We start from the raw sequence: 23,372 nt of genomic DNA on the forward strand, positions 1-23,372 counted from the left end.
ATCTGCCGTGAGTTTCGTGACATCTGGCAGTGCAGCAGGCAGAGGAGTTGCAGCTGCTCTTCAGAGCTTCTGGGTGTCCCAAAATCCCAGAGGTGCCCAGCCTGCCTGCACAGAGCAGCTCAGACCCAGGCTGACCAGCGCGATTGCTGACGCTTCCTCACAGCTGAATCTCCCAGGCAGAAATATGACTGTTGGAGTTCTGTATCTCCAGCATATTTTTTTTTTATTTTTTTTTTGGCAAAGGTAGGTTACTAATCTAAACATAATTGGTTTAGGTGTTGCATTATCTATTTTTCTGCCTTATCTGGGTTATTCCATTTCCACAGGTCCAGATAATGAAAAGCTACTGATGGCAGCAGCTCTGTGCATTGACATGAAAGACAGAGCATAGAGGTGTTCGGGAGCCTAGAAGATTATATACAAAGACAGGTAACCCTCACCACCCCAAATAACAAAGTTTTAGTCTACTGAAGTCGTGATTCATTGGTAAATGATTAACATTGTGAAGTAAATGAATGTGCAGCTGAGAATAATGAAATACTTGAAGGAAATCTTAGAGTATGAGGCTGCTGCAGGCAGCCTGGAGAGCAAAGTCCTGGGGGAAGAGCTCTCTTTCATCTGGATTTTCACAGAAGACTGGACAAATGATTAGAGAAAGTATTAACAGTGCCAATTTGACTTTGCCTGTTGGTTGATTGATTCTCCTTGAAAGTTTATTTAAAAAATAAATAATGAATGTAAATAAATAAATATCTGAGAGCCATACAGCAACCGTTAGAAGATGGGCAGCGCTCTCCTTCTCGGAGGTGGCTTCCAGAAGAGTGGACAAGATGACCCAAGAGGGAGTTTCCAATTCTGTCTTTTAATGACTGCGTCAGTGTTTGAGTTGAATCAAAGAAATTCATACTGGAAGCAAAATCAAAGTGTCCTTGCCTTTTTGTCAACCATAGCTGTGTGCATCTGCTTCCCTGTTCTCAGACCTTCCCCGGGTTTTAGGGTTTCACCGGCCAGGCTGTGTGAGGGGAGGTGTGCCAGGAGGTTGGTGGTGAGGAGCTGACGTGGGGACGGGGGCGTGCAGCGGAGAACCTGCCCGTGTTGGCACGCAGGGCACGTCATGCAGCTCCCTGGCAGTGGCCAGGGGGCCTTTGGCTTTCACACCAGCAGTGATTCACACTGCTGAGAGAAAAGAGGCAGTGTGGGCAGACATCCTGCTCCTGTTAACTGGGTGGCTGAGGTTTTAGAAAAATGAATGGACCTTATGTGACAAGGAGTACTGGGAAACGCTTGCACATAATGGCTTGTTCAAGTTAATATCAGAGCTTTTTAGTATCGGGGCAAGCATGAGCACTTAGTAGCATCAAACCTAAGATTAAAGATTTAGCTGTCCTGTGCTAGGGCTTGTGCTTCTGCACATGTACTGATTAATATCAGTTTTCACACTGGCTGACTCACAGCTCCTAAACAAACAGTATACTGTGGGCTTGGTTATTTTTTCTAGTATTCCTCTACCCACGCCTGGGATGTCCAAGCAGTGGTGTGGGAGCACATCTGGCCTCTCAGCATTATGCTTCTCGGGGCAGTTTTCTTGCAGTTTGGCAATTCTTACAGGCTAGAAAAACAAACTCCATATTTGTAATGATTTTAGGCCTTGGTGTTTGGCAGGGTTATATACCCTTTCTCATTCACATCCATGTTTATCTCTGGGCTTTGTCAGTGATGAGCATGTATCCCACAGTGCTATCATAATCCAGTATTTCTAACACCAACACACACACTCAAATTAGCAGATGAGCTTCTAAAACTTTGAGACTGATTCGAACACATATGTTTTTACACACTCAGGTTTTGATTTTGATTCTTAAAAAGATACCTGCTTTGAAGCACTTCTGAGCGCCGGGAACTTAATTTTGTTTTAATGAGAGTCCAGATTGTCTTAATTGCATGATACTTGGCAGCGTTAAGAAAAATAGTAAAAATTATGAGACCTTTGATACTTGCCAGAGGTGTACCAGAACCTGTGGTAACTTTTTATGTGTCTTATTCTCCAGCCCAGTTTTCAGGTGTGACTGACTATTAATGTTTTCCAGTTAGTGGACATGAGCTTTAGTCATGAGTACCTTTGTTTTCTAAATCTGATATGACACACAGTGCCTCAAAGCTCTGTTTATTTTTTTAAGGAAGATATGAAAAGCTGCTTGTCATAGCTGATTGTCTCGGTATTTATCATTATGACGCTAAACTCTGTCAGTTCATTTAACATGTGTGCATGAGCACGTGTGTTTGTGGGTACACATCACTGCTAGCAGATTTCTCTTTCCCAAGCCACACTAATTTCTCTGACCATTAATTTAAAGCCCCAGAGATGGGAGAAGGCAGAAATGATAGTTAATCACAGACTGAAGAGTTTGTGCTGCTTGGATTATAACAGTATGTGTCAAGAAACAGGTTAAGTTTTGGTTATACTCCCTTGGAGCCAGATTCTGTGTTCGCTGGACGCTGGGCCTGATATTGCTGACTCCAGCAAAAGTGGTTATAGCTTGTGGAGGCTGACCCACCTCCAGCTCAGACAAAATGGCACCATCTTTAATGGCATGAGATTTTTCTGGAGGGCTGAGCATTTCCAGGTTCTCTTTCCCATTATTCTACTGTTATTTCTATCTGCTAGTGTCACCAGTAAAATTTGCTGCTTCTTTAAATGAAGTGGGGTGAATGATGCCAAGTGGACCAGCTGGGCTTCATCAGGAGGGGGAGGCAGCAGTGGGGCTGAGGAAGCTGGAAGGTGCTGTGTGTATTTTCATGAATGTGCTGCAGAGGGGAGACTCACCTGTGAAGAAGAGCTAAGTTGGCTCTGAGATGCCTCCTTTGGGGTATAAAAGGCCTGGAAATTCCTTGTTTTATCTTTGCTTTCTTGTCTTGAGGGGCAGAGCAGAGACAGAAAGCTGTGATGGCACCTGTCCCCTAGGGCTGTGGCCATAGAGGGTGCTTGTATGCTGATTCTCTCATGGGTTCTGAGAGCGGATGGCCACAAAAGCAGCAAAGCCGAAATGTATGGTTGTTCCTCATTTCTGCAAGTGTTCTCCAGGAAGCAAGTGCCTTTTCTTACACTGATGTCGCGTGTGCTGGTGCATGTAGTGCTTCGGTGAGGTTTTGTTTAATTTTTCTTGAGTTTTTGTGAATCATTTGAGTCAAATTAAATGCGGTTTCTTTAATGCCCTTGTTTTTTCTAAGCCATCCATGAAGAGGTGAATGAATCTATATCAGTGTGGCTTCTAAAAAAATATTTGCTAATTAATTTGAGCATCTCCACTGTTTGCCTGTACCTATTGAACTGGTAGTAGCTATGAGCAGAGATAACTGCTGTCGCTGGGCAATTATGGTTTTATTTCCTTCTGACAAAAAGTCCTGCTTTAAGAGGACTGGAGCCTGGGCCTTGTTTTTGTTATAAAAAAGGGGTAGTCTTAATATGCCTTAGTTAACACTTGGTAGGAGCACAGGTAAGACAAAGCATTTTTGGTGTTAGGACTCAAGATAGTGAGTTAAGTTAGTCAGCCTGTTAACTTAAGGACAGGAGCACAAATGGGACTGACCCCCAAAATCCCTTTGATATGCAGGCTTGTTAGGTCCACAGATCTACAAATAAATCTTTCAGGTCTAGGCACTGAATATCTGTGCAAGATAAACCTGTTTGAGTTCTGCTTGGCTACAGTTATGAGGAAGAAGTTCTGTGCCTCTCTTGCAAGCTGAAGAGGATTGATTTGGCTTTATATTACCCTGTCTTTCATCAAACTCATGTAACCCTGCTATGTAAGACTTGCCATAGCTTAAGAGAACAACTTTTGGTGCCTGTGCTTACAAAGGTGACTGTTCCTTCTCCTCTCCCAGGTGCTCTTCTTCCCTTCTCCAGCGTAAACTCTGCTGCTGCTGTTTGCTTGCCTGAGGCTTTCTACATTACCCTATGAATATGATCTTGGCCTAAAATCCAAACCAAGATATAAACACAACAGCAAGCAGCAGAACTGTTGAGGGGTTTTTTTTTTGCCTGTGTTGTCTGTTTCGGGAGAAATCACCCTTGTGTTTAGCATCTTGTTTGAACTGCTGAGGTGTTCCCATGTCTTTGAAGGGTTACTCTGTGCTTGCCTGTGGTATGCTGCTCCTAATCATCTCCATTTATTGCTGACACATACTTGGCTCGTTTTACCTGTCTGTGATCTGGAGATGGGGGCAGGAGGAGGAAGAGTCTTGCTTTCTTAACCTGGGATGAAGGTAGCAGTGCAGAGCTCCGGCTGCCTCAGGCAGTGCTCTGCCAGGGTGGGATAACATGGTGAAAGAGGGGAAAAGGAGGGTTACTAACCACAGCTCTCCTGTGAAAGCCCCTCTTGGGAGTAACAGCACACTGGCAGAAGGGTCTGGACGTGCACGTACACCACTGCCCAGCGGTGGGGACAGGATGCTTTAATGCAAGGTGTGACAGTTCCCTGTGCCAGCACTGGGAGGGAGGTTTCCCCTGTGCCAGGCTCCTGACAGCAGTGCCAGCATGAGCACAGTGGCTCCTCTGGGAGCCCCTCGGTCCCCCTTGGTTCCTGTTCTCCTTACTTCCTCAACTCTTCACGGAGCCCAGACTGGAAGTTGGTTGCATCTCCCCTGGCCGATACTCATGAAAGAGTCTGTATGTGTGGTGTGTACAGGAGCTGTTTGGGAGCAAGGGCAAGCCTGGGGCATTGAAATGAGCATGCTTGTTGTTGCAACACCTCCTGCACAGCCGTGGTTTCAGTTCTTGTATTCCTCCCCTCCTCACTGACAAACGCTGTAGGAATGTGCCAAGCCAAGGTCTCTGGGTTTCTGTTTAAATTTTGCTTTTCTTGACTCTTTGAATAAAAGAGGCTAAAGAGACACACAACATTCTGGGCTCCAAAATAAGGTGATGTTGTGCTGCTGGAGTATTTTCAACAATGGCCCATGGACTTTTAGGTTTTCCCTGAGAGTTCAGTTAGAGGGAGTTCCTTCTCACAGTTGGCTCCTACAACTTGTGTCCTTCTAAGATATGTTCAGGAGAGGAGTGAAGCCATTAGTTGTTCCTAAAATCTTGGCTTAAGAATTTAAGATATGCTGTCCAAGAAGACAAGAAAGTTGAAAAGACTATATTGTGGTTCATGATGAGGTCTGCTAGGCAGAACAGAAATATAAACATGTTTGTGGAAGCTCTCTTGAAAAAAAACTAAGTGCAATTCACATGCTGTGCTAATTTTTCTGATGATATCTTCCAAAATGGTTCCAGTGTTAGCCTGATTTATCACTAAGCTTTCAAGGTGGTAACCTGAAACGTTACTGTGTGTTTTCTTCCTGCCCTACAATTGGCTGACCAGTGATTTAAAATCAAGTGAAGGCTGGGATATCAAAATCTGAAAGGTATTTTTGTGCTTGGGAATGTCTTTGGCCATTCCTTCTATCTTAAATACTTGGTTTCTATAACTTGGCTGTAATGTTTTCTTGCCTCAGTCAACACCATCATTGAAGTAATGATGTTAAATTAGTCATGATCCCGTAACTTGCAGCAGGTTTTGTTCCCAAATGGGATGCTGTGTCAGCACAGCACATTGTGTGTTGTAGATTGCAGGGTTGGAGTCTTCTCACTCACTTTCTTTTTGCTTTTTAAAAATAAATAGCACAAGTTGGGATGTTTTCTAAAACTAACAAAAATAGAGAAAGTAAACATGATTATTTTCAGCTCAAGGGGGTGAAGGTCAAAAGCCTGCAACTGAGCAAAGTTATTAATTAACAACTATTTACTGGATTTTTCTGAATTTATGACTTCAGGTATCATAACTTTCAGTAAAACATCCTTACCGTTTATAAACATGCTCACTGAGTAATCATACAATATGTACAGCCAAAAAAAAAAAAAGCTGAGAACTCAGCAGCTACAAATCAGTAGAGCCTGTTCCTGACTGGAGTAGGTCAGAAAAGTTATTCAGCAGAACAGTTTGTTGAAAGAAAGACTTCTCAGTTTTTTTAATTAAATAAAGAGGAAACATCTCCTTTATGGGTGGGAGTCAGCTCTGCTAGAGTGTGGTCTCTGTGCTGGGAGCTGGAGGGCAGCCCTGCAGTTGGGTCAGAAATCAGCTGCATCCTTAGGGACATCTCTTGCCTCTCCCTGAAAAGCAGTGCCCTTGGTGACCAGGCTCCAGGTTTGGGTGAGGACTGCAGTGCCACAGCTGTGCTGAACTAACTGTGAAATACTCTGGAGGGCCTGGGGGCCCTCATATGAACCCCCCAGGAGACTTGTAATGATGGCCACTTCTCTGTGCTTTCTTTGGAACAATCCTGTGCAGTTTGAATAGAAGATTAAACCTGAAGAGCGCTTGGAGAGCATCTGCTTCCCTACTAGCCTTCAGACTTTAACGTTTAACCACCCTTTATAATCAGGACATTATGGATGTTTGTATTTCTTCTAGCAGAAGGGGGAATGGAGAGGGAGAGAGGCAGGTATGAACAGCCAGTGTGGAGTCAGGAAGGTGAAGACCAAAGAGCTTGACAAGGCCTTTTCTCTCCATGGCAGCTGGAGAACTTTTCTGTGTAGGGTGGAACCCACAGTCCATCTTATTCTGATTTAACCATGTTTCAATAATAAATACAATTTCAGTATGAGAGGCTGAAACATGACTAGAAATCAGTGCTAATTAGGTCATGGCCATTTTTACTTGTGGGAGGCTTGATCTCAGACAGAATGCCCAAGGAATGAGGAACCTGCAGGAAGTGGATCTCCCTATCTCCTTGATCACCTCTCTGCCTCCCATCATCATGGCTATTTGCAGTCACTAATAACCTCATAAGTTGCCTGTAAGGCATTGTCTTCACCTTATGGATTAGAAGCTGAAGTGCAGCACAGACTAAATGACTTGCCCAAGGTCATGCAAGAAATCAGTGTCCAAGCCAAGAACATCAAAACCAGTATTTCTAAATCATGACTTTGACATCTTTGTACTAGCTTTGATTTGGCTAAGGTTGGGTCCCTGGGCAGAAAGAAAGAGTTACCCCCCCCCCCCCCCCCCTCCAACCCCATGTTGACATTTTTAGTGAGAATCAGTGCCTCCAATTCAAGTGCTTCTCTCATGCTTTGACCTTTCATATCTCCCTAGCTTTCAGTTACTCTAAAAATCCTTTCCCAGTGTTTTTCCTTTGTCACATTCCCCATGAATGGCCCTTTAGGGTCACAAAGCCTTTTTGCTTGCTGCCTTGTGGGGTTTTCTTTATTTTCTTTTTCCTTTTGGTGGTGTTTTTTTTCTTTTTTGTGTTGGAGGGCAGGCAAAGGGAGGAGCCTCAGAGGCAGGCAGCCAAGGGTGTGAGCAGTGCAGAGTTAAGTAATGGCTTTGCTGACATGGATTCCCGTAACTGCTGCCTGTCCTGCCCTGCCAGGAACAGCCCATCAGGCGGCAAGTTTTGAAAGTCAAAATAGTCCAGGCCAGTAATCTATTGACCTGTACAGGGCTGCAGGAGAAAGCCCGTGCATATGCATGTGTTCTCTGAGGGAACTTATTAATTAAATATAATAATATTTAATTATCTAAGTAATAAGTGGCTGGGAGCTATAGGAGTCTGATGAAGCACACGCGAGAGGCTGAAGAGTCTGGTGTGCTTAGGGTGCAGGAGGGAGAGAGGACTCTGCAAGCTGAGCTCTGAGGGGCTGCAAGGGAGCTGCTGCAAGGGCTGCTGGGGGCAAGGTGCTGGTGATCCCTGGTAAGCGTTGCCTCACTCCTGTCATATCTGCCCAATAAAGGGCATGATTTCTCCCTACCATTGTCTACATCCCCTTTTATTTCAGATCCAGCAGAGATGGACTACGAAGTTTGAGTTATGGATTTCTTGTAATGCCCAAGCAAGTCCTCTGTATCAGTTGGAGCTCTAAAGCAATCTGAAGAGGCTGAATATAACACTTTCTGATGTCCACATGATCAGAAACTTTCTCTGATTTTCAGTAATAGATTGAAAAAATGGATGTAATGCTAAATTTGCTTCATTAAGCCCTGCTCCCCAGTCTATCTCTTTAAATGACCAATGTGAAGGTGTTTAAGAGTTGGGCTGACCCAGCGCTGAGGGATCTGGTGGAGTTAAGAACGGTCAGTGTGAGGTTAATGGTTGGACTAGATGATCTTCAAGGTCTTTTCCAACCTAGATGATTCTGTGAAGCAAACCCTGAGACTTCATATGGCCACTAGTTATTTCCTGCCCACTTTGAGTTCATTAATTTATCCATGCCTCCTCCTTGTCACAATGTCAGAGAAGCAGTTCAAAGCCTAGTACTCTGATGTTTAGATATATTTTGAAGTCTTCTACTAAAAAAACACATTAGGCTCTCAAGAATGCCCTCTTTGTCAGAGGAAGCATTGCTTTATCTCAAGTGTGTTATTGCTGTGTGCTGCTTCATCTTGTTTAAAAGGAGCTGTTGTCCTGGAAATCTGCTAAGAACAGGTGATAGAGATATGAAATGTCAGTGGAGGGGTTGAGGGATGATGTGAGAGGGAAGTGCAGGTTATCCAGAATCACAACAGGGTAAAGGTCTGCCTAACCTGTGTCAGATTGTCTTCTTCAATCAGGCAATATAACCATAACTTTTATCAGCTCTTTAGAAGGTAAAAAGCATTTAACATATTTCTTTGAGCGAAGCTTAAAGTTGTCTTGACTCTACTTACTGACTGGAATCCAAATGCTCTCCTGCTCCCATTTCTCATTAAACAGACTATGACCTATTTATTCATGTTGTTTAACTCTAGTTTGCCTAAGATGCTATACATGTGTAGTACTATTGATTTTTTCCATGGGGTGGGTATGGGAACTGTAGCCTAAATGTGCTCTTTCCTCAACAGCATATTTTTAAAACCAAAATTAACGCCCTTCTGTCCCCTCTTTAAGCATCACTTACAAGATCTGGATGCCAAGGTATCATTAGGGAAAGATTTTGGACAAAAGTAAAAGCTTGTTCATTGACTTATTCTTGAATTACCAGATCTGTTGTGATTTGTAGCATTTTTATTTGTGGTCATTGCAGTGATTGTTTTCTCTCCCGTGTGTCATAATCCTCCCAGTGACAAACTGCAACAATGGGGGCTTCCCTCAGAGTCCTGGTCTTCTCTGGACCCGCTGTGGTGTGGGGTCCTCCACGGGCTGCAGGTTGGCATCTGCTCCACTGTGGACCTCCATGGGTGCAGGGGCACAGCTGGCCCTCTCAGGGGAGTCTCTGCTCTGGTGCACCTTCCTGCCCCTCTCCCCTTCCTTCCACTGACCTCAGTGTTTGCAGAGCTTGTTTCCCTCACAAGTCCTCCTTCCAGGTTGCCCTTCCTAAATACGTTATCACAGAGGTACAGCCACCGTCACTAATTGGCTCAGAAGATCTGACTTGGAGCCGGGGGAGCTTTGAGAAGCTTCTTGCAGGGGCCACTGCTGTCGCCCCCTCCCCTGTTACCAAAAGACCTGCCACACACAAACCCAACACAGCTTTGTTTAACTGCCATATTTGAGGCAACACTTCATCTTGTGGGGAATGTCTTTGAAATGACACCATGGCTTTAAACATCGGTTTTGCTTTTGTGGGCTGCGTGTGTAAGCACGTTGTCTGTTTCTCCTTGGTGTGAAAGTGTGCAAGCTTGCCAGAATCCAGCCTTCTACAGATACCAAACATGGCTGCTATGTAGCCCTTGCAGAGAGTATCACAAATCTTCATTTTTGCAGACTGATGTCAATGAACTCTTACCAATAAAACCAGCAAGAATAGATTGCTGTTCTCAAGAACTGTTTTTCACTTAATCCATTTAAAGAAGCTAAAAGTCTTTTGCAATGAAGACTTTGATATTTCTCAGAAGAGATAATAGAAAGGGGAGGGGCAAAATACTTGGCACAAAAGAGGAATGAGTTATACTCTTGGTTCAAACACCATCTGGAGCTCATTCTGGCTTTGGTTATGTAGAAAGAGCTCCACACACTGGTAGAGCAAATTTCTAGACTGTTTGTCATTACTTGGTCCTGGGCTAAAAAGATGTAAGCTGGAGCAGCTATTCCAAAAGATAATGTGACTGCCTTACTGGGAAATTCTGGGAAATTCTCTGCAGGACCACTTATTTCCTTACAAAGTAAACTAAAAAATATTTAATATTTTACTAATTTAATGCATGGAAGTTAGTGTATATATTGGGTTAGAGAAAGTGTATTTTTATGGATGTGAATGGAGTAGGTCTACAAGGTCTTCAGAAGGGTTTGCTATCTGGCTCACTACACATGGGTGACTGATATGGTTGACGCACACAGCATGCTTTGTTCCCATTATGATTAAAAAAAAAATTCCATCTTTGACCAAGCAGTGACCAACATCTCTTTTTTTAATTTTTTTTTCTTTTTCCTGATCAAGTCAGCACTTCTGCTTCCTCTTTTGCTGTCCACAAGGAGCAGGCCCCTCTGAATGTCATAGAATCACAGGATGGTTTGAGTTGGAAGGGACCTTAAAGAACATCTAGTTCCAACCCCCTGCCATGGGCAGGGACACCTTCCACTAGACCAGGTTGCTCAAAGCCCCGTCCAACCTGGCCTTGAACCCTTCCAGGGAGGGGGCAGCCACAGCTTCTCTGGGCAACCTGTGCCAGTGTCTCACCACCCTCACAGGAAAGAATTTCTGCCTTCTATCTCATCTAAATCTACCCTCTGTCAGTTTAAAACCGTTACCCCTTATCACTACACCCCCTGATCAAGAGTCCCTCCCCACCTTTCCTGTAGCCCCCTTTAAGTACTGGAAGGCTCCTCTAAGGTGTCCCTGGAGCCTTCTCTTCTCCAGGCTGAACAACCCCAACTCTCTCAGCCTGTCCTCACAGGGGAGGTGCTCCAGCCCCCTGATCATCTTCGTGGCCTCCTCTGGACCTGCTTGAGCAGGTCCGTGTCCTTCTGATGTTGGTGCCTCCAGAGCTGGACACAGTACTGCAGGTGGGGTCTCACAAGAGGGGAGTAGAGGGGGAGAATCCCCTCCCTCGACCTGCTGGCCACACTTCTCTTGATGTAGCCCAGGATACAGTTGGCTTTCTGGGCTGTGAGCACACATTGCTGGCTCATGTCCAGTTTTTCATCCACCTGGTGGTGTGTTACATAGCTGTCTGCATGCTGGATGCTTATTGGGGGGGCTCTTGGAAGTTTGCTATTCCAACAGGCACCAATTAACTTTCTAATAAAGGGTTCATCAATGATTGTTTGGAGGCCCTCCTGGCAGTTAAACATTGTAGGCTTATCCATAACCATATCCTTTAGAGAGAGATCATAGTTCATGAATTGCCATTATACATCTAATGCAGGACAAGGCTTGCCTAGTTAGAGGCATGAGGGGGCCATGTGTGCAGAAATGTCTTGACTGGCTTTGTATGGGTCTGTGCTGGCCCTGGAGGCACTGTTGTTGCATCAGCAAGGCATTGCTGGGGTGTGGGTCTACACACATGAGGCTGTATGGCTTTCAGATCCCAGCCAGGCATGAGCCATGTGGATACTTGGGGCTGTCTTGGCTCAGGGGTCTTTTTGTGCTGCTCCTAACCAAGTAGGGAGAGGGCTGTTTCTAGAAAGAAGAAATGCTTTGTGCCCAGCATGGTGGCAGCTTGATGTATCATCCTTGTTACATCACCTGGGCTACTCCACTGCCACTGACTATGAACAAAGTCCTTCTTGGTTGTCTCAGTCTCTGAGGCTGGCCAGCTTGCCTGTTGCCTGGCTAGTGGGTAGAAGGGTGTATGAGCAAGTGGCATGCATATACCATGTTGTGGTAGTATGGCTCTAGGGTATCTTGGTCCTTTTTGGGGCACTTGGGGCAGCAGCTCTGGCTACAGCAACTAGCACAGCCACAAAAATGGTGGAGATACATCCTGTAAATGATAGAACCAAATTCTGAGTCTGAAATAAGTGGGTCGTGCTTCAGTGTTTTCAAGTCTGGATTTGCGACTGATTGGATTTACTGCCAGTCACAAGAATTGATTCTGGCAGGAATAATCAATACTGCCTCTTAATTGTCTTGAACAGTGTCAATACACTCATACCTGAACAGAAAAATTCCCTGTGTTAACACATGACATGCAAAATGCTTCAGTGCTGGATGAAGATGCTGAGGGACCTAAAAAGCCAAATCAATGTGTGCTTGCTCAACCATGATTAGAATATTATCTGATTTTAGTTCTGGACTGAAAAAACACCCTTCTCAGTGGTAGATGAGCTTGTCAGTCCAGGTAGCTCTAGGCAGAGCAGGACATGTGCTCTGTGCATGGTTGTGCTACCTAGCACGTGATGGGGGAAGAAATTGTGGTGGTACATTGTGGCCTGGATATATCTTGGAGAGATGGAGCCCTTTTAAATGTGGGCCCTCATGTAACTGTACTCATATCTGTTTAAATCCACACTGTCCATGTGTTGTATGCAAGTTGGTCATAGAGAGCTCCCTTGAAGGTCAGGATTGGAAACTCTTCTGGGCAAGTATCTCCATAAATGCCATGGTGATCATACATGAAGAGCTGTACTGGTTTGTCTGGCCCCTGTTCTGTCTGCAAGAGCGGCCATATAAATGGGCACCCTACTGGAAGGAAGAGTGAGGCAAGTGTGCATGTTACTGCTCCCCAATATTCTTGTAAGGGGTTGTGCACAATAACCTGACTTCCTGAACGTCATCCAGGAATTTGTCGTGCACTTATTAAGGGCTTTTATGAGCTTATGATCATGTGGTTTTACTGTCTTCTCTGCATTCACAGGGAATTCCCATGAGTCAAGGTTCTAAACAGCAAATAATCTCTGTGAACAATGCAGTGTTTCCTACTTCCCTTCTCTCTCACTTTTGTGATCCCCAGCCCTTAGAGCTGGGCTGGCTGTGACAGGATGCTCAGCTCCAGGCTCTGATACAGGGTGGCCACTGGCTGTACAAGAGTCTCAGTCAAGCCTGCTGTTGCTTTGCAGACAGTGCATAGTGCCTTGCAGATGGATGTTGGGCAGGATAAAGTGGAAACATCTGCTCTTAGACATTGCTACTGCTCTGTGCTATGGATCTGGGACCTCACTGTGCTAAGTGATGCACAAACAAAACGTGGTCCCAGCTCCTGGAACCCTGTAAGCTAAATGAATGCTGACATGAACTTGTCCAGGAATCCAAACAGACATATCTACATTCCTCTGGTCTTACTGGCGAAGATTTGCCAAGCCACTTATAAAAGCAAAGTAGCGTCCAGAGATTCTGCAAAGCTGCTTTGGTGGATGATATTTTATCAGGAATTTTTGCCAGGAAACTGAAGCAATACCATGGTATGGTAAGGGAGACTTAACTCTCTTCCAGTGCCAATGTAGTCATGTTTTATGAACAAATAGCCAGCTGACACATAGCTGTATGAAAACACATACATTTAATAAATGCTTGTGTATAATAGATGATGGATAATTGTTATAACCTTAAGCATAACAATGTGTACCTATCTGGACCAAAATAACTGTTAGAAAAACACTTCAATTCTATTTCAAGTGTTCTCCATTTCAATGCTTTTGAAAGCCATAGTGTAGCCAAGATATGAATATTTGAAATAACTTTTATATGAGAAAAATCTCAGTTGTAAACTGAAACTTTTGTTATTTTCCGCAATCTTCTCCTGAAGTAAGAGTGAACCCCTTAGCACTGAAGATCAGCATTTCTTCAGCTTGTGGAGTTTTATCCAGCATCCAGTGAAGACTGGAAATTCTGCATTTAGCTCATTTTTCAAGGTGTAGATTGGTGACTTGAAAGAAAAACAGAGGTGCAGAGCCATATCTGCTTCAATAATTAAGCTTAGTATGATGAACAAAAAAATTACCTGAAATTTCTTGCACTACTTTACCTTCCTGGGGTTTTTAGAATAACCAAAGATTCATAGTGTAAGGTGTGACTGAATTTCAGTTCCTGCAAAGAATAAGAGTGTTATGACCTTTTTTGTATTGTGACTTAATCAAATTTGCTTTTTTCTGACAAATACAACTTTTTAGAGACATTCACATTAAGATAGGCCCTCTGCTCTCTTCATTGCCTGAGTAAAAGGCAGATGCTGACACTTAGGTATTATGGTCTTATACACTAATTCAACTTCTGATGCAAAACCCCTTTCCCTACTTAACCTGCAACTTCCTTTATGTGGTACTGAGTGCTAGACAATGTGCTCCAAGTGATTGTAATAGTCTTCAGACACTTCAATTATGTCCCTTTTTCAGATTTCTTATGTGGAACAGGATCATCTAGCCTGCTTGAATGCCCATCCTCCTCCCTCTGACAGCATTTTAAAAGTTTCTTAAAGATGAAGTTGTTTCAGACACTAAATCTTGAACAAAGAAAGTCTGGATAAATCAAATCGCAGAGAGACTTTATTTGTAGTGAAGTGAATAATGTTGTGATGGGCTCTTGTATTGTGAACAAACCGATAGTCTTCCCATCGTCTCCTGGAAGTGCCTTGATTTCACAGCATACATGTCTGGGGCAGAAGGTATTTAGCATGTTAAAGTTGTTAGTTGTGTTTTTAACTTTAAAAAATGTTTGAGGAAGAGCCGATGGGTGTAATCTGGTATGAAGGAATGATGAACAACAGCCAAGTAACACGGAGGTTCTTTGGCTTTTTTGCCTGGTTCTCTGGCATAATTGTATATCGGGGCTCTCCAGGAGGTGTGAGATCTGCCTCCAGGGCAGATGCAGCTCATTTATAGGAAAGCACACTTGCCTCTTGTAGCACTGTGGAAATTAGGCATACTAACTTTTTTTTTTTGAGAAGTTCTGGGGCTGGAGGGAAATCGTGAGGATTCCCAAAACACTGGGCAAAGCTGAAGTCAACAGGTAGTCTGGCAATTTGGCACCCAGGGTCTCCAAGGATTGTGATTCAGTCCTTGCAGCAAGCTGGTACTTGTGGGGTGATGGTCAGGACATGGACATCACTCCTGCTTTCATCATTGTGACTGACAGGTGGGAGCAGCTGTGCTGTTATACCCCACCAGTGCCACTGGGGTGTCTAGGGAAGGGCCCTGGTGGTGAGCAGTACCTGGGCTTGGTCCTCTCCTGCTTCATGTCACTTAACCCAGCTCTTCCACCTTGTCGTATGCTCAATTTGTGGAGCGGACTCTGCCCAAAGAACTCCGACCATACGTAAAGGTCCTCTCTGAATTCATATTGATCATGTTGCCCTAATATGGGCTTATCCCACTGCGTAGAAAGAGTAGAGGTTTTTAATTGAAGAAATAGCAAATAATGTGGTGTTTGCATTTTGAAAGGTGTAGCAAGCATGGGTTGCGGTATTATGGCAATCAGTGTTGGTCATTACTGGTGGCAACACTGAATGAGAACCAGCTGGGTTAAGGATCTGTCCCTTCCACCAAGGCTGGTGCCTTTTGCACTTGCATGATGAGCTAACAGGTTGGGAGTCCTGGAGACTGCTGCTGGCCAGCTCTGTCTAGCACCTTCCTCTTTGAAACAGCCTCTTTCCTTATGGCACTAGAGCACATACTGAGGAAATGAAACAGAGGTAAATGTATCTTTTGTAGCTGTATGCTCATCCTCCTGCTGTCATGATGGGAATTTGAATGCAGATTTGAAATCTACATTGATATAATTCCATGGAGTTTGAGGCCTCAGGGATAAACTTATGTTGTGCCAGGCTGTGAGGCTTGAGATCAGCATAGCTGTGAGTGAAAATATTTCACTTGGCATGAGGAGAGATGAATACCAGGGTTGTATGGCAGCTCCAACTGAGTAAGAACTCCAGTTAATCTCTGCTGAAGATTTTTAGAGGGAAATACTTCTTGTGCATGATGTCTGGTACTTGTTATGCCAGACTCAGGTGTTGTATATTTATCCCCTAAATTGTGACATTTGAAATGTTGCTGTTCTTTGATTATTGATTTGCTGGTTTTCTCTCTGGAAAGAGCAGGTGTGGATGTATTTCTGCTCTGTTTCAGTATGTCATTGTGAGGACTGAAGACAAGCAAAGCAAGGCCCTGTTGGGGGTGGTGAAGGAGGGTGAGACAAGTGTGTGGTGCTGTCTGCAGTTCGCATGACAGCTTCAGACTCTGGAGGGAAGTTTTATTTGGGTAGGGCAAGCTGTGCAGCTGGTCTGCCAATCAGTATTTCAGATGCACTTAAACAAAAATATAAGCTAGAACTCTTCCACCTAGGAATTGTACTTAAAAAACTGTGGGCATATGCACGTATAAATAAAATGCTTGGGGGGAAAAGCCTTTAACTGCTGGGTATCACTGCAAAAGACAGATTAGTCTTTTTAATTAAAAAAAAAAAGATGACACTTGGTATTCTGATTATAAGAGTAATAATGTAACAACCCCTTCTGAAGTTTTTCGGTCATGGTCTCAGAGTGGAGAGACCAGACTGGTGATGATGAAAGATTAAGCTTTGCTAGAAGCTGAGACTGCAGTGGCCCAGCCAGCAGGCTAGTGAAGCAAAACGTTGGGCTGGTTGTTACGCAGGCAGCCCACTGATGCCTGAAAAAAACCATACTGTGTATGCAATTGCATCTGCTGAGCTGTGAATTGAAGGTCCGCAGGTCACATTTGCCACTTGGCTTTTGAGCAGCGCTGGACGTTTTCCTGATATTCCTTTGTCACCTCCTTCTGCGACAAGGTGACCTGCTTAGTGGATGGGGGAAAGGCTGTGAATGTTGTTTACCTACACTTTAGCAAAGCCTTTGACACTGTTTCCCACCATCTTCTGCTAAGGAAACTGGCTGCTCATGGCTTGGACAGGCGTAGCTTTACTGGGTAAAAAAACTGACTGGATGGTCAGGCCCAAAAAGCTGTGGTGAATGGAGTTAAATCCAGTTGGCAGCCATCACAAGTGGTGTTTCCCAAGGCTCAGTATTTGGACTAATTCTGTTTAATATCTTTATCAATTATCTGGATGAGGGGATTGAGCGCACCCTCAGTAAGTTTGCAGATGACACCAATTTGGGTGGGAGTGTCGATCTGCTCGAGGGCAGGAAGGCTCCACAAAGGGATCTGGACAGGCTGGAGTGATGGGCAAAGGCCAATTGTATGAGATTCAACAAGACACTTGGGTCACAACAATCCCACACAATGCTACAGGCTTGGGGAGGAGTGGCTGGAAAGATGCCCAGTGGAAAAGGACCTGGGGGTGTTGGTCAATGGCCAGCTGAACACAAGCTGGCAATGTGCCCAGGTGGCCAAGAAGGCCAACAGCATCCTGGCTTGTACTGAAGATAGCGTGGCCAGCAGGACTAGGGAAGTGAATGTACCCCTGTCCTTGGCACTGGTGAGGCCGCACCTTGAACACTGTGTTCAGTTTTGGGCCCCTCACTACAGGAAAGACATTGAAGTGCTGGAGCGTGTCCAAAGAAGAGCAACAAAGCTCATGAAGGGTCTAGAGAATAACTCTTAGGAGGAGCAGCTGAGGGCACTTGGCTTGTTCAGTCTGGAGGAAAGGAGGCTGAGGGGAGACCTTATCGCTCTCTACAGCTACCTGATAGGAGGTTGTAGCAAGGTGGGTGTTGGTCTCTTCTCCCAAGTAACAAGTGATAGGACGAGAGGAAATGACCTCAAGTTGAACCTTGTAATGGCCTGCAGTATGGCTAAGCATAGGCTTGCTAAGACTCTGTACTACTTGAAGAGTAAAAAGAGGGGCTTCATGTTCTTCATGGGATGGACTAAGCAGGATGTAGAAAAGCTGGATGAAAAGGTCACAACAAAATGAGAAATGGGAGGGTGGATGTGTGCACACTAAAGAAAAGAAAAAAAAAACATGGTCAAAATGAGAAAGAAACTAATCCACACACACTTTGACTGTGACTGGAGTCTTCTCCCATTTCCCAGACAATGCTGGCATCATGTGGCCACTTCATTTATCTTGCCTTGTACTAAAATACTTTGAAAAATCTTTGCTCTTTCTCAGCATCTTTCTGATTGGAATCCCCGCAAAAGCTCACAAACACCACTGAACTCAGCTGCTTCACTTGCTTGGATGTCCTGGGACACTATCTCCATTTTATAGAAGACATGAGGAGTCTTAATTGGCTGTTTGGGGTCTCTTACTTTCTGACCACTGATCATATTTTTCAAATGATCAGACTGCCTCTTCTAACATACAAAAGAGTTTTTAGCTGTGCTTTGCTTTTGAATCTAAATGAGAGGAGGAAACTGCCGCCTGCATGGCTAGCTGTGGTTGGGAGTATTTCCCCACTGTGGGGACATGCTTGTAAGGAGGGGGAACAATGTTAGAGGACAGTGGGTTTGCAGGGAGGGAAAAGAAACTAAGGCAGCAATTATTCCTATGGAGGAAGAGCATGGACTGCAAGAGGAGAGGTGAAGCTCACTTTGGAAAGAGCTGGAGAAGGAGAGATCTTGCAGTGTCCAGGAGATACCCACACAAGGAAAAGGAGTGGGAACAAGGAGGAAAGGGGGCTGTAGTAATGCTTTTCATGGGTACTCTGCAAAGAAGCAGCATGCTGTTAAAGATCTTAAAGGAGGCTTCAGTGATTGCTGGGCTATGTAGAAGGAAACTGTGAATATCATTCCGAGTTTAGCTGATTAGTTTAATAAAGCAGGCCATAGAAAATAAGGGTATTTTTACAGCAATACTACTGGTATTCTGAAAGAATGGAAACCTCGGTAGAGATAGTATCTAATACTAGTTGAAGTGGGATCCTGTTACACAGACCAGATTTAAAGAATTTTGCAGAAATGCCCCTGAAGCTCAAGTAAATAAAGCCTAGATAGTGTAGCTTTAATCAATGATACTAATAGCTTATTAAGCTCCATCTGAAACAACCTGCCAAGAATCTTCAAAGAGGAACTCCCCTGAATAGTTCTGTACATCCAGATAAAATAGAAAACTTGGCAAGAAACATAAAACAGTCAAAAAAGAGGGTATTTCTCCTAACCGTGTTTTAGATTGTGAAAGAGATGATACCACATTCTTAAATATTAAGACAGAGCATGTGTATAATTGCACACTCACACAAACTTACAGAGGAGCTGTGCATACTTGTATACATTTCTGTACGTGCAAACATTGTGTGTATGAAAAGACGCATGCCTTTCTGCAAAGACTGTCTAAAGTTTTAAAACTTTAGACAGCCTTTGCAGAAGGGGTGAAAGTATAAAATGTGAATGAATGATAAAACTGTTAAACCTTCTTCAGACCTTGTAAAGCTCAATAAATCTCAGGTCTCCGGAGACCTGTTACCAGCATGCAGGAAGTCAATTAGTAGGAAACACATGCCTCATTCTAAAGTATGCAGTGCTGGCTGTATAAATGCAGGCATGTGTTTAAGTAAATATTGATGATAATAATGATGGCTCCGATTTTATAGCTTTTATGAACTTTTTATTATGTGTTTAGGTGACAGAGAACCTTTAATCCAACTCAGAGTCTTGTTCAGATTGGTTGCTCTTTGTTCAAATGTCTAGCTTGGTTCATGTCAAAGCTTTGGCAGGGGATAAGGTACAAAATTCCATAATCCATGATAGAGATACTTGGGCATCTACATTACATAGTAGAAAATAGATAATTAAATGTTTTTGCATGTAGGTGAAAATCCAAAGCGTGTCATTAAATTCCTTCTCCATTATCATGTAGATTCCAAGTGCAGTTTCCTGGGAAAGCTTTATCTCTAGAGTAGACCCAGCAAAATGAGACTGATTGAAGTTAGTACTGCAGATACACGAATTCAGGTGCTTTGCCTTTCTATGGTAGACTCTTTCCTACAGCTTCTGTCCAAAAAGGGAGGTAGTTTTATTTGGCTATATATGATTAAATATAAAGAGTAATAAATGCACATACCTACTCTGCGTGTGGTTTGTTAGACCATCATTAGTTCATAAAGACTACTTTTGCAGCACTTGTTCTTAGAGATGTGTTGATAAAAAGGAAGCAAAGGTACTGTGTGTGCTGTTTTATGTGTTCTTCCAGTGTAATTTTAAGCAGGAGACTGCCTGAATTGTTTAAAATTGTTGGGCTGGATACACATTGAAGTCACCATTATCTAGAGAGTTCACTGTTGGAGTGGGACTTGATGAAAGCTATTAAATATTTATTTTCCTGAGTCTTTTCAAAGGGGAATAAATGTTTGGAAAAGGAAAATGAGAAAGTAGATAATGTGACTGAGGAGAAGAGAACAGGTGGTTCTGCTTAACTGTGGAGCTAGGGAAAAGGTTAGCCTTTTGGTAGGTTACTCTTCCTCTAATCGTACCTCTGCCTTCTCAATTTCTCCTGGCTGGAAGAATTAGAAATTCACAGAATCACAGAATCATCTAGGTTGGAAAAGACCTTGAAGATCATCTAGTCCAACCATTGACCTAACACTGACAGTTCCCAAATCCACCGTATCCTTAAGCGCTATGTTGACCCAACTCTTAAACACCTCCAGGGATGGGGACTCCACCACCTCCCTGGGCAGCCCATTCCAATGCCCAACAACCTGTTCTGCAAATAAATGCTTCCTAATATCTAGTCTAAACCTTCCCATATGCAACTTGAGGTCATTACCGCTTGTCCTATCGCTTATTAACTCCTTTCAGGTAGTTGTAGAGGGCAATGAGGTCTCCCCTCAGCCTCCTCTTCTCCAGACTAAACAACCCCAGTTCCCTCAGCCGCTCCTCGTATGACATGTGCTCCAGACCCTTCACCAGCTTCGTTGCCCTTCTCTGGACACGCTCGAGTAATTCAATGTCCTTTTTGTAGTGAGGGGCCCAAAACTGAACACAGTAATCGAGGTGTGGCCTCACCAGTGCTGAGTACAGGGGCAAGATCACTTCCTTGTCCCTGATGGCCACGCTATTTCTGATACAAGCCAGGATGCCATTGGTCTTCTTGGCCACCTGGGCACACTGCTGGCTCATGTTCAGCTGGCTGTCAATCAACACCCCCAGGTCCCTCTCTGACTGGCAGCTCTCCAGCCACTCCTCCCCAAGCCTGTAGCGCTGCTGGGGGTTGTCGTGGCCCAAGTGCAGCACCTGGCATTTGGCCTTATTGAAACTCCTCCAGTTGGCCTTAGCCCATCGCTCCAGCCTGTCCAGGTCTCTCTGCAGAGCCTCCCTACCCTCAAGCCGATCAACACTCCCACCCAACTTGGTGTCGTCTGCAAACTGACTGAGGGTGCACTCGATCCCCTTGTCTAGATCATCAATAAAGATGTTAAACAGGAGTGGCCGCAAAACCGAGCCCTGGGGGACACCACTTGTGACCAGCTGCCAACTGGATTTAACTCCGTTCACCACAACTCTCTGGGCCCGGCCATCCAGCCAGTTTTTTACCCAGCGAAGTGTGTGCCCATCCAAGCCATGAGCAGCCAGTTTCTCCAGGACAATGCTGTGGGAAACAGCGTCAAAGGCCTTACTGAAGTCAAGGCAAACAACATCCACAGCCTTTCTGTCATCCAATAAGCAGGTCGCCCTGTCATAGAAGGAGATCAGGTCTGTCAAGCAGGACCTGCCTTTCATAAACCCATGCTGACTGGGCCTGATCATCTGGTTGTCCCTCATGTGTTGTATGATGGTCCTCAGGATGAGCTGCTCCATCAGCTTCCCGGGCACCGACGTCAAGCTGACAGGCCTGTAATTTCCCGGATCCTCCTTCCGACCCTTCTTATATATGGGTGTTACATTGGCCAACTTCCAATCTGTTGGGACCTCCCCAGTCAGCCAGGACTGCTGGTAAATGATGGAAAGCAGTTTGGCTTTCTTTCTCTAATAATTGTTTTGGAGGCTTTTGCATAGCTATATGGGTGAAAGATGGGACCTGTCATTAGTGGTGATCTTGATAATTTTGGGCCATGATGGCAGATAATCTTCTTGATGTCTGTGTATCTTCACCAGAGCCACAGAGAACAGCCATTGGCAGGTAGAAGTGACAAGGCAAACAGGGCCTACATCTCTTGCTGCCACAGGACAAAACTTACTTTAAGTGTGAAAGAAAACTTATGAGCAGGTTACTGTTACTTCCCCCTTTCACTCTGGTTTCTCAATGGAGTCAGTTATAGCAAGTAGCAGCTAGTTTCCCCTGAACATGCTAGCAAGGCATGCTTTTATGCTCTCCAGAAGGCTGTCTATGAATATGATGCATTGTAGGAAGGACTGGGATGTCAAATGCAATGTAAGAGACTTTGAAAATGTGAAGCAGTATGTACGTGCTGGAAATTGAAAATATGAAAGTGTGTACTGTAGTTGAGTTCAGACCTCAATTTATTTTCAGGGAAAGAAGAAAACATGTAAAATATATATATATATTTTTTTTTTTTTCCCACAGGGGAGGAAGGAGGAGGCCTTCTTAGATAATTCAGATCTTGGCTTCCTACCTGATTTATTAAAGATTAAAAGCTTTAGATTGTGTGTCCCCAGGTAACTTTGGTGACAGACAGGGAGGTTTCAACCCTGTTTTGTGGATGAGAAACAGAAGTAGAGTACAGACTGAGTAATCAGCTCAAATGCCCCAGGGAAAACTTATGGCTGAACTGGAAATGTCAAATTCCCCTTTTATCTAAACTAGTCTTTCCTTAAACTTGTAGAGGTCAGCACCCTGGGAATGGTAGGAGAGTGAAGTTGGTTTTGCTAAAAAAACCCCAAAACACAAAGAAATAAGGACTGGCAAGACTGCATTGCTGCAGGAATTGGTGGATTCTGCTTTTCAGGGCAGAATGGTTAAACTGTTAGAACTTCAAGATCAAAGCACTCTTTAAAGATACCTTTACAGCTATTAAATTTGGGCAGAATATCCCGACTTTCATGGGTTGTACTAGCTACAACCCACTCCTAGGGTAAGCAGGAAGGAATGTAGTGCTTAATTAAGCATGATGAGAATATAACAGCCCTGATCCAATACATATGAGGATCAACAGGAAGGAGGATCACAGTTGATTCAGGTGGCACTATGCTGACACAATAGTATCTTCTGGGAAGGAGATACCTTCTTCTGGGAAACTACCTCAGCTCTTGAATGTGGGAAGGAAAGGAGCATTGAGGGAACTGTGTGATCTTAAGCAGCTGTTTAGATAGGCTCTAGGTTTTATATCTCATATGGAAGGTAGAGACTGGCAGAGCCATGGTGCCTGTCCGTTCATTGCGTGGGTCCAGAGCAGAAGAGCGAGCAGATGTTGGGGCTTGGGCTAGGTGCTTTCTGGTGGTCCTTCTAGCTGCCTTGCTACAGGCACAACTCCGGCTTCACCAGGGGATCTGGTCTGTGGGACCAGAGACTGAAGGAAAAGCTTGCAGAGCTGCTCTGTAAAATGTAAAATATGTACTTACCTGAGGGAAAGAGCGTGGGAACTATGCCTTAGTGGTAAGGCTTGAGAATAAGTGAAAACAGGTAACACCACAAAGAGTAACAGGTGTCTTATTGATCTTGCTAA

General features: G+C 44.2%; 1 protein-coding gene across 4 annotated transcripts in view; it reads left to right on the forward strand.

Moving 5' to 3' along the window:
• ZPLD1 (zona pellucida like domain containing 1) overlaps window positions 1–23,372 on the forward strand; it is a 157,514-nt gene that overhangs the window by 44,625 nt on the left and 89,517 nt on the right. For 3 of the 4 annotated variants that reach the window (XM_074856132.1, XM_074856143.1, XM_074856137.1), the window contains one exon: window positions 327–429. The gene's annotated coding sequence lies outside the window, so the exon portion shown is untranslated. Of the gene's footprint in view, window positions 1–143; window positions 430–23,372 lie in introns of those variants that run through there. The other variant, XM_074856126.1, reaches the window with a different exon arrangement.

The sequence above is a fragment of the Strix uralensis genome, chromosome 2 (assembly GCF_047716275.1).
Source record: "Strix uralensis isolate ZFMK-TIS-50842 chromosome 2, bStrUra1, whole genome shotgun sequence".
NCBI lineage: Eukaryota > Metazoa > Chordata > Aves > Strigiformes > Strigidae > Strix > Strix uralensis.